Genomic DNA, 15,436 nt, shown 5'->3' with positions numbered 1-15,436 from the left:
CGGAGAAGTTCACTGCGCATGAAAAGTGGTGACTAAGCCACTAGACATAGGAGTGTATCATTCGTCGTTGGCTTTCATGTTTTTCTTTATCTGCTATTTTCAGATGTCGTGAAATGTTTGGCAAGATAAACATGAATCTACAGGACTCCAAATATTGTGGATGTGCTTACCAAACCAAACCCCATGCAAGAATTAAGCTCATATCCTCATTTCTGTCATATCTATTCTATTCACTTGGCCAGTATGGATTCCAATGGGTACAGTATGAATCCAACATGATTTGCTAAAGTGAGTCACAATTGAGGACATTCATTACTCTTGAAGTGTAATTATACATTTAAGTAATTAACTACATGCACTTACTATATGTTTAGGGTTAGGGTTATTTGCATGTAATTATGCATAATTAACTGTTATTATAAAAAGTACACCTTAAAATAAACTGTTAACTAAAACACTTTTATAATGTTACGAAAGATTTCCATAAAATTGTTGGAATTATGATTTTAGGAGACACCTGAGGTTGAGTCAATTAACGGCAAATTGTAATTTTTGAGTGTAGTATTCCTGGTGTCATAGTTTTCCACTGTGAAGAACCTTTTGTGCAATGGAATGTTAAAGGTTCTTTTTGGAACCATCAACGCCAATAAATAGCCTTTGTTTTTAACAGTGTATCAGCATGCTACAAACCATTTTAAAATGATTTTTGTGTATATAAATTCATGCCCTGTGAAAAATGATATAGCTGAGACAAAACATTTGAAAACAAAATCCTAGACACCAATTGACTAGACGTTTGGTTGACATCTTGAATGACTGCTTGACTTACTACTTGTCAGCACCAAGTGAAAACTGGAAAATAACTACCACTACAACACCCATGAAGGTACAGTACTCACTTTCATGCATTTGTAGGCATATCCTGGTTAAATGCTAAGGAGAAAGAGCCCTGCTGGAAGAAGAGGGTGGACTCAAATTTAGATTTAGACCAGTCAATCAAATCAAATGTGAAAACTGATTAAAAGGGGGCCAAAGAACTAGAAACATTTTAATGCAACGATGTCAGGTTTGTATGCACTGCCAGCAGCTGATAACACAAATTAAAAGACTGACGTCCTTCACCAAGGTCATGCTATTTAACCTCCTATGTCCTCTTGACATTACTTCAGCTATGTAGCGAAGCTGGATAGCTGGGATGGACTGGCAGGCAAAATGATGGCAACCACAAAACTACTCCTTCAGGTTCTGGATGCACTTCTTCAGCTTTGTAGAACACCGCAATCAACATGGTGGAGGACTTTTCCATGCCTCCCACATCTACTGGGACAACTGCCGCTACTACAAATCCATCCGGAATACTCCTTCACGCTTTCCAAGACTAATTGACACTCTATAAAAAGCTCCTGAAAGAATGGTGTATCCAGCTACGTCTAAATGATCATCCACCATGCCAGGGACTTCAGCACCCACGGATCTATGGAAGAGTAAGGAGGGCAAGAGGAGGAGGAGGAGGAAACAGGCAGTAAATTGGATGCCCATAAGTAGCACGCTGCCAACAAGCCGGCTTAATCCTCATAAATCACCCACCACTAACAGGTACATGGTGCCAGGCGCTGCGGCAGGCTGCGGGCGTCTGGGCTAGTGCACACTTCTCTGACCACATCTCGGCCGGTCTTACAGAAACCCTGCCGTCTCTGCCGTTTACAGACCAGCTGGGGTCAAACAGTCAGCGCAAACACTGAGGCTTTACTACTGTAGTGGTGTTTGCTAAAGCTGAAAATACTGAAATACTGAAAACTGAATTAAATAAATAAAAGGAAAACTAAAATAAATTAATAAATACATAAGAAACATAAATAAATAAATGAACAATAAAAATAAGAAATGTAAATAAACAAATAAATAGGAAATGTAAATAAATAAGTAAATAAGAAACTTAATATATATATATATATATATATATATATATATATATATATATATATATATATATATATATATATATATATATATATATATATATATATATTTGTTGTTAACTATTATTAAATTAAACCAGTTAATGCATTAATATTTGGCAGCCCTACAATACTAAAATTTGTATCTATAAATAAAATAAAAAAAGAGTCTACAAAAGTTTTAAAAAGTTAAAACTGAACTAAAAAAAAAAAAAAAAATAGTAATAGCAGTAATAAAAAACAAAAATTTAAATAAAAAAATACAACTATGGTAGAATAAAACACCAACAATATATAAACCGAAAAGACCAAAAAAGAAAAAAAAAAAGAAAACAGAAATAAAAATGCTGCCATCTAGCCCCGCCCATTACACCTTAGCATTACTAAATATGGAAGCATATAGGCACTGCCAAATACAGCAGAATGTGCTGTAATTGAACCTGCATCACCCATACGAGCAGCATGGCTCAATGCATCTGGAGTATATGTGCTAATATGCCACAGTTCCATCCATTCTCTCTTTTGATGGAAATCAATGGAGATCCTAAGTGTTTAAATGCAGTTACCCACATTCACACACATGTGGGTAGATAAATGTGTCATTACTAGCCTCTCCTCTGCTGACAGCATGTGACAACTATTCTCCGACATAAAATCCAGATAACCACACTCACTTACATACGCGTACATACCGTCTGGGTAAATGACAGGACACGTCAGGTTCTGCTCTCTTTTCCCTTGCCATCTGTACTGAGTCCCAGTTCACCTTCCTGTATTCGGGACATACCCTGAATATGAAAGGATTATCCAAGTCCCTCCCTGCTATCGAAATAAAAACTCATACCAGCACATTTACCACTTATATTTTCAGATAAAGACAACAATTCATAACAAGCAACAATACATGTCCTTTTATAGTATGTCAAAGCATGAGATAAATGCTGGACAAGTTCTATTCTGAATATTTGAATATAGCAGATAACACTTATACATGTGCTGTCACTCAACAGCACACCTGACAAAACAGCCTCCACATTACAGCGAATCAGACCTGTCAGTCAAAAATACATATCTACATACTGAACAAATGCTCATACCCACAATCCTCCATCCTGACAGCTATTGTCTTGGTGATCTAGTAGTCAGTGCCAGCAAATTTCAACCTCATCCTACTTGAATTTGAAGGGGAAAAAAATAAATAAAACAATACTACATAATTAATACAATTAATATAATTATAAAATGGCTACATAAACTAACCTGAGATATTTAACACAGCCACTGTCTTTAGCAAACGTAAAGAGAGATAATCACATTTTCAAGGGTGCTGACAACTGAGTTAATTGTGATTTTTAGGGGTGCTGAGATGAAAGTCTAGTGACGCCTATGCTCTGTAATTTCTTTTTCTTTTTTCAGACAAGGTCTTTCTGTGGGGGTGTCTGTATGTGTGTGTGGGCGAGAGAAATGAAAGAGAGAAAGTGAGAGTCTTACACACAAAAATTATCAAAATCTGGGTCATGGTAGCTCTCAGTCTGTTCCTGTCGTTTCCTGTCTCATCTTATTTGGACCACAGCTAATAAAGCCTCTCTCTGAACTCTAACCAGCACCGTTCAGCCTATTACTGAGCGAGAGAGAGAGAGAGAGAGAGAGAGAGAGAGAGAGAGAGAGAGAGAGAGAGGGAGAGAGAGAGAGAGAGAGAGAGAGAGAGGGAGAGAGACTGGGAGCAAGAATGAGGGCTAGGATACGCTAGCAGACAGTGGATTGCTGATGATGAAAGAAAATATTAGAATACAGTGCTGAACTGGATTGCAAAAGTGTGATTTCCCAAACTAACACATGAATCAAGCACTGGGGCAAATATTATATTAGCCTTATTTCTAGGCTAATTATATTAGCCTTATCACCTGACAGATGAACTCACAATAGTTAAAAAATGTGGGCTCAGTAATGCATTTTTTTTTTTTTTTGAAATCTCCTACATTAAGTCTGAATTTATTTGATCAAAAATACAATTTAAACATTAATATATTTGAAAACTACAATTAAAATATCTGTTTTATATTTTATTAATTTAAAATACAATTTTCAGAAATCATGATCCTTCAGAAATAGTCCTAATGTGCTTATTTGCTGCTCTTATTATTATCAATGTGGAAAATAGTTGCGTTGCTTAATAATTCTGTGGAATTTGTGATATATTTTCCGCCTGGATTTTTTGATGATTAGAAAGCTCAAAAGCATAAATTTGACATATAAATCTGTGTAACATTATTAATCTATTTACTGTCACTTCTAATTAAATTAATACATCAAAGCTGAATGTTATTCACTTAAAAATAAAATAAAATATACTGCTCAAAAAAATAAAGGGGACACTTGTGGGTTTAAGTGTTCCCTTTATTTTTTTGAGCATTATAAAATAAAATAAAATGGGAATTTTTTTTCATTCAGCCCAGTATCTGTCTTTCTTTCAGACAGTAGATTAGTTCTCCTGCACATCTGATTTTCCACTATGACTCAGAAGACCCTGAATAACGAGTCGCCTGATAAAGCGCCCATCTCCTTTCTATACTTGCACACTTGGTGATTCCACTCTTTGACTCACTGGTGTGTTTCTGCACTGGCCTTTACAAAACCTTGAGCATTAACAAGGTTTTGGGTCTCCAGGTCAAAAGAAAAGATGACAAATCTTCATGTTCCCTGAAGAATATGACTCAAGACCCAAAGAACATCACTCAGCGGGGGATATTTTGCTGTCTGAGATGGACCGAAGGTTCGGTCTGGCTTGAAGTCAGTCAGTATGTTGTTTTGTGTTGCCTGCCCCTATTTGACTGTTCTGTGAACAGATGTCCTTCTCTTTTTTTGATTGACAGTTGATTAACCCTGAAACGACCCAAACCCACAGGATCCCAGTGGCCCACTGTGTGACACAAAATAAACACCATCCTTTGTTTCCCTGTCTAAAAGGTTTGTGTGTTTAATGAGTGACAGGGCGCTAGATTCATTACTTGTGGTGGTTGTACAGGGTATGTACAGGCCTTGGCATGACATGATCGGGACAGGTTGGCAACTGGCACCCGTTGCACAGATGGCACTGTCAGAGCACATGGCATCTTACAGCCCAATGAGAACAGCTGCCATTGGGACACACCTCAGCACAGGTACGAGCCAAGAACGCACACACACACACACACATACAAAGCAAGTGAACAGATGTAGTGTCAAAAACAGTGTGGTTTAAAATGGTTTGAATAAATGTATTCAGAACTGGTTTCATTTGTATAAAAATAACAAATTAAACTAAATGACGTTTAGTTTCATTTACAGTTCTCACATGTGTTATCAAACGCAAGACTAAAATACTCCAAAAGAGTTGCCTGCGTTTAGTAAAGTCTGATTCTAAAGTGAATCACTTTAATGAGCTGATTCTTTTTAGTGAATCAAAAACATTCAACATGAACACCGAAGTCTGATTCCCAAGCTAATGACTTGTTTGATCTGTTTCTTTTTAGCGACTCAAGCTAATGATTATTGTTATTATTATTATTATTATATTTTTGTAGCTGCTTCTTGTTGATGAATCAGTAATGCACAATGCGAACATTGAAGCCTGATTCCCAAGCTGTTGACTCTTATGATCCAGTTCTTTTTTGAAACACAGAAGTAAAACACTTACTGATCTGTTTCTTTTTAGTGACTCAAAAACATATAACACAAACACAAAGTCTGATCCCCAAACTAATGACCCTTATGACCCAATTATTTTTAGTAAATCAAAAACATACAATAAAAAACCTAAAGTCTGTCTGATAGTCAATCTAATGACTCTTACAAGCTAGTTGTTTTTAGTGAATCAAAAACTTACAATGCAAACGCTGGAGCCTGAACCAAGAGCTAATAATGCTAATAAATTTGTTCCGTTTTAGTGAATCAAACACAAACACCAAAGCATGACACGCAAGCTAGTGATTATTATGAAATTATTCTTATTAGTGAATCAGAAAATCTGATTCTTGAGTAAGTGACTCCTATGTTCTAATTCGTTTTAGTGAAGGAATGCCTGTAGAGCAACCAGGAAGTCCAGATCAATGACTCTTATGAGCTGGCTCTTGTTAGTGAATCTCAATTATAAATCTCTTGGAGAAGTTTCTCATGTTTGGTGAAATATAATTTTTAAGTAAAGATCACATATTATGAGTTTCCAAACTACTGAAATTATCCCAATATTTGGTAACATCTCATTTTTTCTTCCAAAATGTCTTCCAATTTGAATGGCACTGTTAAGGAACCGGAATTATTGAAAAGAAATGGAAATTGGAACCAGAATTCCTTGGAATTGTCATCCCTAGCCTCCACCCACATCCATTCTTTGAGACACCCACATGTATCTCACTATCTCGGCATAAAAATTAAGAAGAGTACAAATATATAAGGAGATGTATAGCTTTTTATTGGGCTACAGTGGGCTCAATTAATTATGCGTCTGACTGCAGATGACTGCCCATATTTCCTCACAACAAAAAAAGTGCTACATATCCGCTAAAACGTTTGGGAAGTCTGGGAGGCACAGAGTAGGTAGTACTTAGCACAGTACACTTATCAGCATGGCACAAGCACTCATTCTTTTGTAGAAAAAAGAGAGGTATCCTGGCTATGAATAAAATTTTTAAGGAATGTGTGGGTTCTCCTGCTGTCTGATCCGAGGCATCCCGCTAAAGTGTCATTCCAAGCTCATTATTCCCGACCGGAGTGACAATCCACTTAACATACACACTCCTTTCTTATGCCGCGGCCTGTCAATCATCTCTCCGGTTGCCCTTTTAGATATCAGAAACACGTCCCAGCTGTCTCATCATGAGCCGCCCATCACTGAGGCATCATGGGTAGTAACCGATAAGACCACTTAACCACCCCACCCCCGCTCCTCCTCCGCTATTTTGTTGTCCCCTGCCTCTCTCGCCCTTTCGTTTCCTCTATTGCTTTCCATTTGGCTTTAATTGTTCCAGGCCCGGTGGACGTGTTCCGTTTCAGAGCGCGATGTTCAGAGTGCTTGGCGTGCCCTGAGCGTTCCTCAACGGAGCTCTTATTGATCTGTGTTTGGTTGAACATATTCCAGATGAGTAAAGCCAGCCGGCATGTGTTGCTGGGCCGTTTTCATTAGCCACAGGAAAGAGGCTGCTTAAGTGACTTTGACATTTGCGCTACCTCAAGCGCTGGTGGATCACTGTTGATGCTCCCCAATGTGAGAGGGCTGGTGCCAAGCTATCAAACTTCACTCTGAACCCAAAGCAAAAGGAAATTAAATGCCATCAGGTAGATGCCTTCAAAAACACGAACACACAACTCAATTGGACATGTTGGGGAAATGAGATGTCAGGCATCTTGATTTAGTGGTGTGTTAGCAGCAATCTAAATCCAGCCCAAGCTATTTGAATATTACTATATAGCCTACACGCTATTTGACAAACTCTTTAAATATAGATCTAAAAACTCAACATGACCCAATTTTGAATGCTCATGTAAAGTAAGAGTATAGTTATGAGTCCGTTTGAAAGTCAAACAGAAGTAGATCTCTCTCATTATACACAAACCAGGTATGTTTGTCAAAACATACAAAAATCCTGTTAGTATTGTAGATTTTCCATTTTAAAATAGACAGACCTATACAACAAATGAAAATCCATCTGAATTCAAATGAGTGAACAAACAATAATTAAAATATAGAATTATAAAAAATATATACAAATAATTAAATAAATGGGGAAAAGACAAACTAACACACAAAAATAAATAAGCAATTGGCTAATTGATCTATTAATTGGTACTCTGGCTGATCAATCACTTGATCAATAAACCAAGTAACACCAACTGATGAAATGAATAAGCCAACCAACCAAGCAAATCATTGAAAGAATGAATAAACGAATGAACAAACTAATGAATGAAATGAATGACTGGTAAACTGACCAACTGTCCAACTGAACAGATGAGCAAACGTACCAAAAAACTAACAAAAAATGATTTGAACAAACAGATTCTAAATCAAATGAATGAAGAAATAACTGAATGAACCAATAACAAAAAGCACTAACAAACAAACAAGTGACTGAATGTCTGATTGAACGATTGGATGATTGATGGATTCACTCATACATACATTAGTTGACCAATCAATTAATCAATTAACCAGCTAACTAACCAAATCATTGAATGAATGAGGGATTTAACAAATGGTTAGTTGATTAAACTACAAATGAAAAACCAACAGACGACATTCAAGTCAAAGACAGAATAGATGGGTGAAAGAAATAAAGAAATAAAGAAAGAAAATGAATGAATGTGTGAGTGAGTGTAGGTTGTGTGATGTTCTTCCTGTCTGCTGCTGTTGTTTTCTCAGACTGCAGCTAGTAACATGGATTAGAGCAAAGCTTCAGCTTATTCAGAACAGCCAACATATGTCATAACACATCTTATGAAAAAACAACTCTTAATCACCAGACGGTTTTGCAGACTGCCACAGCACCACGTGTGGCGGTGTATGTGCGACTCTCAGTGTCAAAGTCTCCCCTAAACATTCTGTAAAAAAACACTACAAAGCAGCTGAATTATGAATATTGATAAAACCAAAGAGAGATCAAAGTTTAAACTCCATATGAATCTCCAGTGACCTCCACAATGAACCGATCCTCTCAGACTGGACCTGGGTGGGATTACATGTTCTGTGCTGGAGATTTAGAGCAGGCAGCAGGGGGCTTGTTTTGTTTTTAACTAAATCCTCCTGTAATTATTTTGGGATTCTTTCCCACTAGACTGTTCCAAAAGAAATAAGGCATCACAATTAATGTAAGACCTGACAATGAACTGTCAGAGTAGTTGAATACATACAGCTAGGGCGTGTGAACGAGAGATGAAATCAGCTCATACGCAGCGTGATCATTAAACGCGGAGAATAAACAAACTCAGATCATTATTCCAAATCGTCAGAGAAACAATCCTGAAATAGAGCCTCGCATCTCTCTGTAGCGTTCCTCTCGCTCCTTCTCTCTCATCCCTCTTCTGGTTTTATTTACAGAAACACGGCCGCGGCAGATATCAAACGTTACCCAATTCGACTCGCGGGAATTCCGCACACTTCATGTTTTATACGGGAATGAAGGAAGAGGGAAGCGAGGGATCTCTCTCTCTCTCTGGTGAGATGGCTATGGCTGCTTCCTCAGATGTAAATCAGGGTTTCTCACTCCTCACACAAACGTGTCCCCTGAATGTAATGGGAAAACAGAGAAGAGGCCATTTTTGAAAGCCAACCAGCTTTAATTAGCGTTATCTGCACTCTTTTATTCAGTTTTCCGCTACATACACTCGCTCGCGGGTCTTGTGCACTGCCGCCAAACCCTTCGTGTAAGAAAACAGAAACACTTGATGTCAAATTAAGCTCATTCTTTGTGTTTTTAAGCTGTTTATTTCTTATTTGTCTTATTTTTATGAATTAGTTCTTTTAACCGTATTGATTCAAAAACTGAATCAACAATTCAGTGGCTCTTTTACATCATCTCATAATTTTGTGCTGCTTGTTATCGCAACGTGGCATATAACATGCTCTGAAAAAGTCATAAATAGGCACAAACTGCTGTTTTTCCCAATTATAGCACATTAATTAGCATGTTTATTGTAATTTCATGTGTCCCGGTTCAGTTTCTTGCTCCCACACTAATTGAGATTAATGTTCTCAATAGGCTATTCCAACACATTTACATTTCTCAGCTGAGTTTTTGCATGTTTTAGTAAAATTTTACCTCACAGGAATGATTTGTTTACGACTTCTAATGGTTTTGGAGTTGGACGGCTTTATCATACTCACTTGTCACCATAAATGTCACTTCCCTGATGTATAGATCTAGTATCATCATAGTGCAGTATATTGATGCCGACTTGAAACACTTCTATCTGTCATTTGGGCACAAAATGTGTATTTTCCCACTGCACACATTTTATCATTACCTGAGTTTATATAGATTTCCCTGTCATGTTCGGTTTCATTTTACAGTCAACTATAAGTATTATGAAATCAATAGCAAGATCTGTGAGTCCTAAAATAAAGTTTATTGATATGTAAACTGCTGGTACTGATATGTACTTTGACATTTCATTACTTTGTTTTGAACGGCTGAAATGGGTCATGCACCTCAATAAATGAAAGGTGTTTTGTGATGTAGTGTAGATGGATCAAATATTCATGTTTATATATATATATATATATATATATATATATATATATATATATATACAGATCGGTGCACAAAATTTATATTAGGTGTATTAACTTTTATTACTAAATAACAATTTTATTTTGAAGCAAAAAATCTTTATTTAAAGCAATGTAATGTTACATTTTGAGTTAACGTACAGTAACTGTATTGTATAATTTATTATAAATGAATTCAAAAGATTGGGGTCAGAGCATTTTTAAAGAAAGTATTACTTGTATTTAGCAAAGATGCATTAAATTGATCAAGTGCATTTAATGCGTCAAAAAAAAAAAAAAAATCTAATAAATGCTGCTCTTTTGAACTTTATGTTCATTGGAAGCCAAGAATAATGAAAAGAATATCACAGTTTCCACAAAAATACACTGTTTTCAACATTGATAATATTATGTAACGGTAGTTGAGCACCAAATCAGCATATTAGAATGATTTCTGAAGGATCATGTGACACTGAAGACTGAAGTAATGATGCTTTTGGCTTTCTACAGTGATTATTTATTATAAATAATATATAGAGCTTCAGTACTACTGTACATTTTGATCTCTCTGTGACACCAATACATGAGCTACAGCATGAAGTCACAATAAATGAAAGTCCTCTTTGTCCAATTTCAGCAGGGTCACTTGTGCTTGAGATAAAGAGGGTCCTGTTATATGGGATCATAAAAATCTAAAGGGTAGAGTTAGCAGTCCATCAAAACGAGTTGAGAAAAGAGAAAAACAATCAATGAGTATAAAGAGAAAAAAACCCTGAAACAACCAACACGTTTTGCAATGCAATGCGATGGGCGACTGAACTCTATCTTCTATATCCTCCAAAGCTGAATAATTGTGGATTTAATGGATGATGGCTTCATCAGTCATTCACAACACTTAATCTTGTTGTCACATACTGAAATCCAATAAACAAATGTTCTCACCGAGTATGTTCTTCAGGGCTCGGGTCCCAAGGGGTTTCACAGGAAATGTCCTTTACGCCACAGGTTTCCACACCATTTCCTAAACATTGGGCTCTAACTGAAGCAGTGAAAACACTAACACAACAGCTGCCCGTCTCTGTCAGGCTGCATCTCGTCTGCATCAGCGAATCCGTTAAATAATGGAGACATCTGCAATAGACTGTCTGCGAGTCTATGGAAAATAAAACATCTCAAGGAACTACACCAGGGGGCTCGACTGAACGTTTGAGGTGTTAAGGACGTACTAATCATCTGATGAAAAAAGGCAGATGCATCAGCCGCTTAGAGATAAAGCATTAGCATGAAGTGCTTTTTGGAAGTTAGCCCAACAAATTATCCTATAATTCCATAAACACGTACTCTCAGTGGAGTTTTATAAGATATCTAATGCAATATCTAGCGCAATATAGTGTTTAGGATATGACCTACAACAAATAACTACTAAATCCAGATACTGTTTAAAGCTGGCTGTTCACTTTAGTTAAGCAAAATTAGTTCCCCCAACAGTTTTATCACTTAAAAAGACTACATTTCAACTTTAGGAAGTTGACTTGATTCATTGCCATTGGAACTACATGAACAATAATAATAATAACAAATATTGAGAAATGTTGCCCATGTACTGTAAAAAATGATAGGATTTTTATTAATTTGTATTATTATGGTATTATTTTTATTTAGTAATTGTTGAGTACTATGAGTTTTATTGTTATTACATTGCTTGTTATATGGCAATTATATAAATATATATATATATATAAACATATATAAACATATATATATATATATATATATATATATATATATATATATATATATATGTGTGTGTGTGTGTGTGTGTGTGTGTGTGTGTGTGTGTGTGTGTGTGTGTGATTATATTATAACAATATATGATCAAACAAAAGTGTTCAAAGTAATAAAATATGTACAAATTTATTTTCGAAACTACAAAAGTAACAACTCAAAATTAAACAATGTAGTATTTTTAGTATTATGTTTTTAATATATTATGAAATGCCGGTATTATCAGTCTTTTTCATTGTTATTTCCACAAAATGAATTCATCTAACTTTGTGTTGTAAGACTACAATAAATTCAAATAACTAAAAATTCAACATTCAAAACTAAAAAAAATAAAAAGGTTAAATTTAATTGAATGAACAGTTATTCCTCAGTTTAATTAAGGTCACTGCATCTTTTTATTTCTTGAGTGTGTAGCCACATTCATTTGTAGTCCATTCATTTGTAGTAATTTCATTAAACCAAGAGAAAAACAAATAAGAGTGGAAGAGCAAAAGAAAAAAGGAAACCCAAAATGAGATGACTGCGACAAAGTTCAGTCTCTCTGATTAGAAAATAAGCATTCAATGAGTAAAAAGTACATCTGTGGCAACAAATGTGGCCTTCTGAGGAAGCTGTCATTGCCCTCTAATCTGAAGTCGATAACAGATGGTTAAATATTTTATGGGGCGCCAAGTGCAGATAATTAGTTAGCTTAAAGAACACTTTATCACTCCTAGTGGTGGAGCGTTTAACCTTTGCCTCAGAGCAAGCTGCTATTCATTAAAGATCCTGCTTTTGACTGGGATCAATCACCCGACTCGTGACTGCCACTTTCACATTCATTTCCAAATTTCACGCTTACCCTCACAAAAAGACTTGCGTTAGAGGGACAGAAGGACCAAATAAGGAGAAGAACAATGTGAAAAGTGAAACAGAGGGAGGTTACGCAAAACAACACTCTTGTTTTTCAAGAGTGTGTATTACCTGAAAGCAATAATTTAACTTCAAACCATTCCTATTGTTCATATGCACTTGGTATTCTATGCAATGCACATTCATTTCTGGAAGTACTACACCTTACATGGAGAATTTAGGCTCCCAAACACTTCTCTAACCCACCTTGAGGCGATTCTCAGTGAGAGAGAGACTGTTCATTTGAAGCATAAAGTGCAAGAACTAGGCCGAATATATAAAACTGAGCAGCATGTGAAGGCTGTGTGATAAAATGAATCATGTACGACAAAATGAATTAGAAAAATGCTGTGAAACAAGGTCAGCTCTATGCTGCCTTATGAATAACCGTAATGCAAGAGAGAACAATTGCTTAAAAGCATAACATCTCTCAATGATCGAGAAAATGTGTGTGAATTTGTGAGTGGCGTATTATTTCAAAATTCAACCAAATTAGGAGATGCTCCAGAACACATTAAGCACTTCAACAATCATCCATGCAATATATTTGTATTTATATACATGCAAATTCCGCTAATTATTTTATTCTGGTCTAGCACTGGCCTGGGAGCAGTGTTTGTTTTACATATCCTATTAATCAACTATAAAAAATAAATTTAAAAAAGGTGCATAAGTCACATTTCTGTCATTTAACATTTTCAAATGTATTGCAAAAATTCTAATACATTAAAAGTGTAAACATTGACTTTGATGTCTTTGATAATGAATTAAAAAGTCCAATAAAAACATTTATTTGAAATTCATATTTCATAATTCAAAAAAACCTGTATTTAATAAAAAAGTTATTTAATGTAATTTAATTATGTATTTAGACAAATTGTGATTTAATATATTGCACAAAACAAAAGCAACTGAAAAAATGCAAACACATAAAAAATTTCTTTAATAATTATGGAATTTAACAAATGAAAAATATATGTAGTTTAATGTATTATTTATGATATTTAAAAAAATCAAATGTATTCAAATAAAATACATTCAAAAATTTATTAAAATTAAATATTTAAATAAATGCATTTTTTCCTTCAAACCATTACATGTAATACCAATAGTATCACTCCAAATGCTGTTTTGTTTGTTTTAATGAAAGCGAAGGTTTATTATTATTATTCAACAATCTTTACACTTTTGCAGAGCTGCCAAGCAAGAGTGAGTGCCTGAGGAAAGAAGGCAGCATTTGCAGCACCCCTGAAGCAACACATTCAGAAATCATCTTGCTCAAGGACACAGCAGCTGTAGGTGGAGTAATGACAGGTATCCCAGAATCCACAGCAGACATATACACCTGCAACATTCAGTGAAGCCCCTGCACACTCCTTCACCCTTCAAAGCGATTATAATAACCCTTTCATCTCTTCCAAAGAATTATTAGGAATTGTAAAAAACTAAGACCGAATATCATAATAGCCAGGCATTACGGTGGTACCTTAACCCACCTGACAAACAGAGAGCCCATTAGGAATGTGTGTGACAGTGAGCTCCATTAACTCAAAGTGCAGTATACTGAAGAGCATTTCCCACTGAGCAGCTCACCCTCTCTTTGCCCTCCAGATCACTTCTAACTCTGTTTGTGTGCAGGAATACACTCACAGCACAAGAGCCACTCAGACCACTTAACGTTTCTCTTGTTAACACTGTAAACGATTAGCGTTATTCATCTAGTAGTTACTACTGGAACAGCATCTAAACCAAAAGCCATTCTGAGCGTCAGCCAAACTGAAATATTTCACAGGGAATCGAAAACAACAAAGCCAGCTGGAGGTACAGGCATCGCCGGTGAACAGGTATCTCTGGAGATAGAGTTTATGGTTTTATTATGATCCATAATTGTTCAAATAGTGCTTGAACACTAGGAAGAGCTTCTGTATTTGGATTATTTACTCAAGTCAAGTTTGGGCTTTTGGGTTCTCTTAAAATATAGAGTTGCGTTTCTGCATGAAACTTTGCATTTATTTGCAAAGCTTTGTGGTGGAAATAAACTATTCAAATTAATTTATATTTCAGTGTTTTTTTGTCAGTTTCTTTTGGGGAAACACAATTTTTTTGAGAGTTAACAATTTACCTTTACTCAATTCTTTCTTTTTTTTGTTAATATGCCTATTATTACGAAGTATTCATTTCATACTGAAACTGGTGTTGAAGAAACAATTACATTTAAATTTTTTCATTTAGCTGACGCTTTTATCCAAAGCGACTTACAATTGCTATATATGTCAGAGGTTGCACGCCTCTGGAGCAACTAGGGGTTAAGTGTCTTGCTCAGGGACACATTGGTGCCTCACAGTGGATTCGAACCCGGGTCTCTCAAATCAAGGGCATGCGTCTTATCCACTGCGCCAACCCCACCCCATGTCTCTTCACCCCCAGAAACAATGTCTCTTCACCAAAGAAGTAATACGCTACTAAACCAGCCATTTTTCTTTGTCTTCTCTAGCTCAGCTCAACCTATGCTCAAACAGTAACACTACACAATAATTAGTTGATTATAAATTTATTATAA

General features: G+C 35.9%; 1 protein-coding gene across 11 annotated transcripts in view; it reads right to left on the bottom strand.

Moving 5' to 3' along the window:
• Positions 1-15,436, bottom strand: part of LOC127984265 (disabled homolog 1-like) — a 165,251-nt gene that overhangs the window by 108,618 nt on the left and 41,197 nt on the right. The window lies entirely within an intron of this gene.

Source organism: Carassius gibelio, chromosome B20, assembly GCF_023724105.1.
Source record: "Carassius gibelio isolate Cgi1373 ecotype wild population from Czech Republic chromosome B20, carGib1.2-hapl.c, whole genome shotgun sequence".
Taxonomy (NCBI): Eukaryota; Metazoa; Chordata; class Actinopteri; order Cypriniformes; family Cyprinidae; genus Carassius; species Carassius gibelio.
This window is presented reverse-complemented; position numbering and strand designations above follow the sequence as displayed.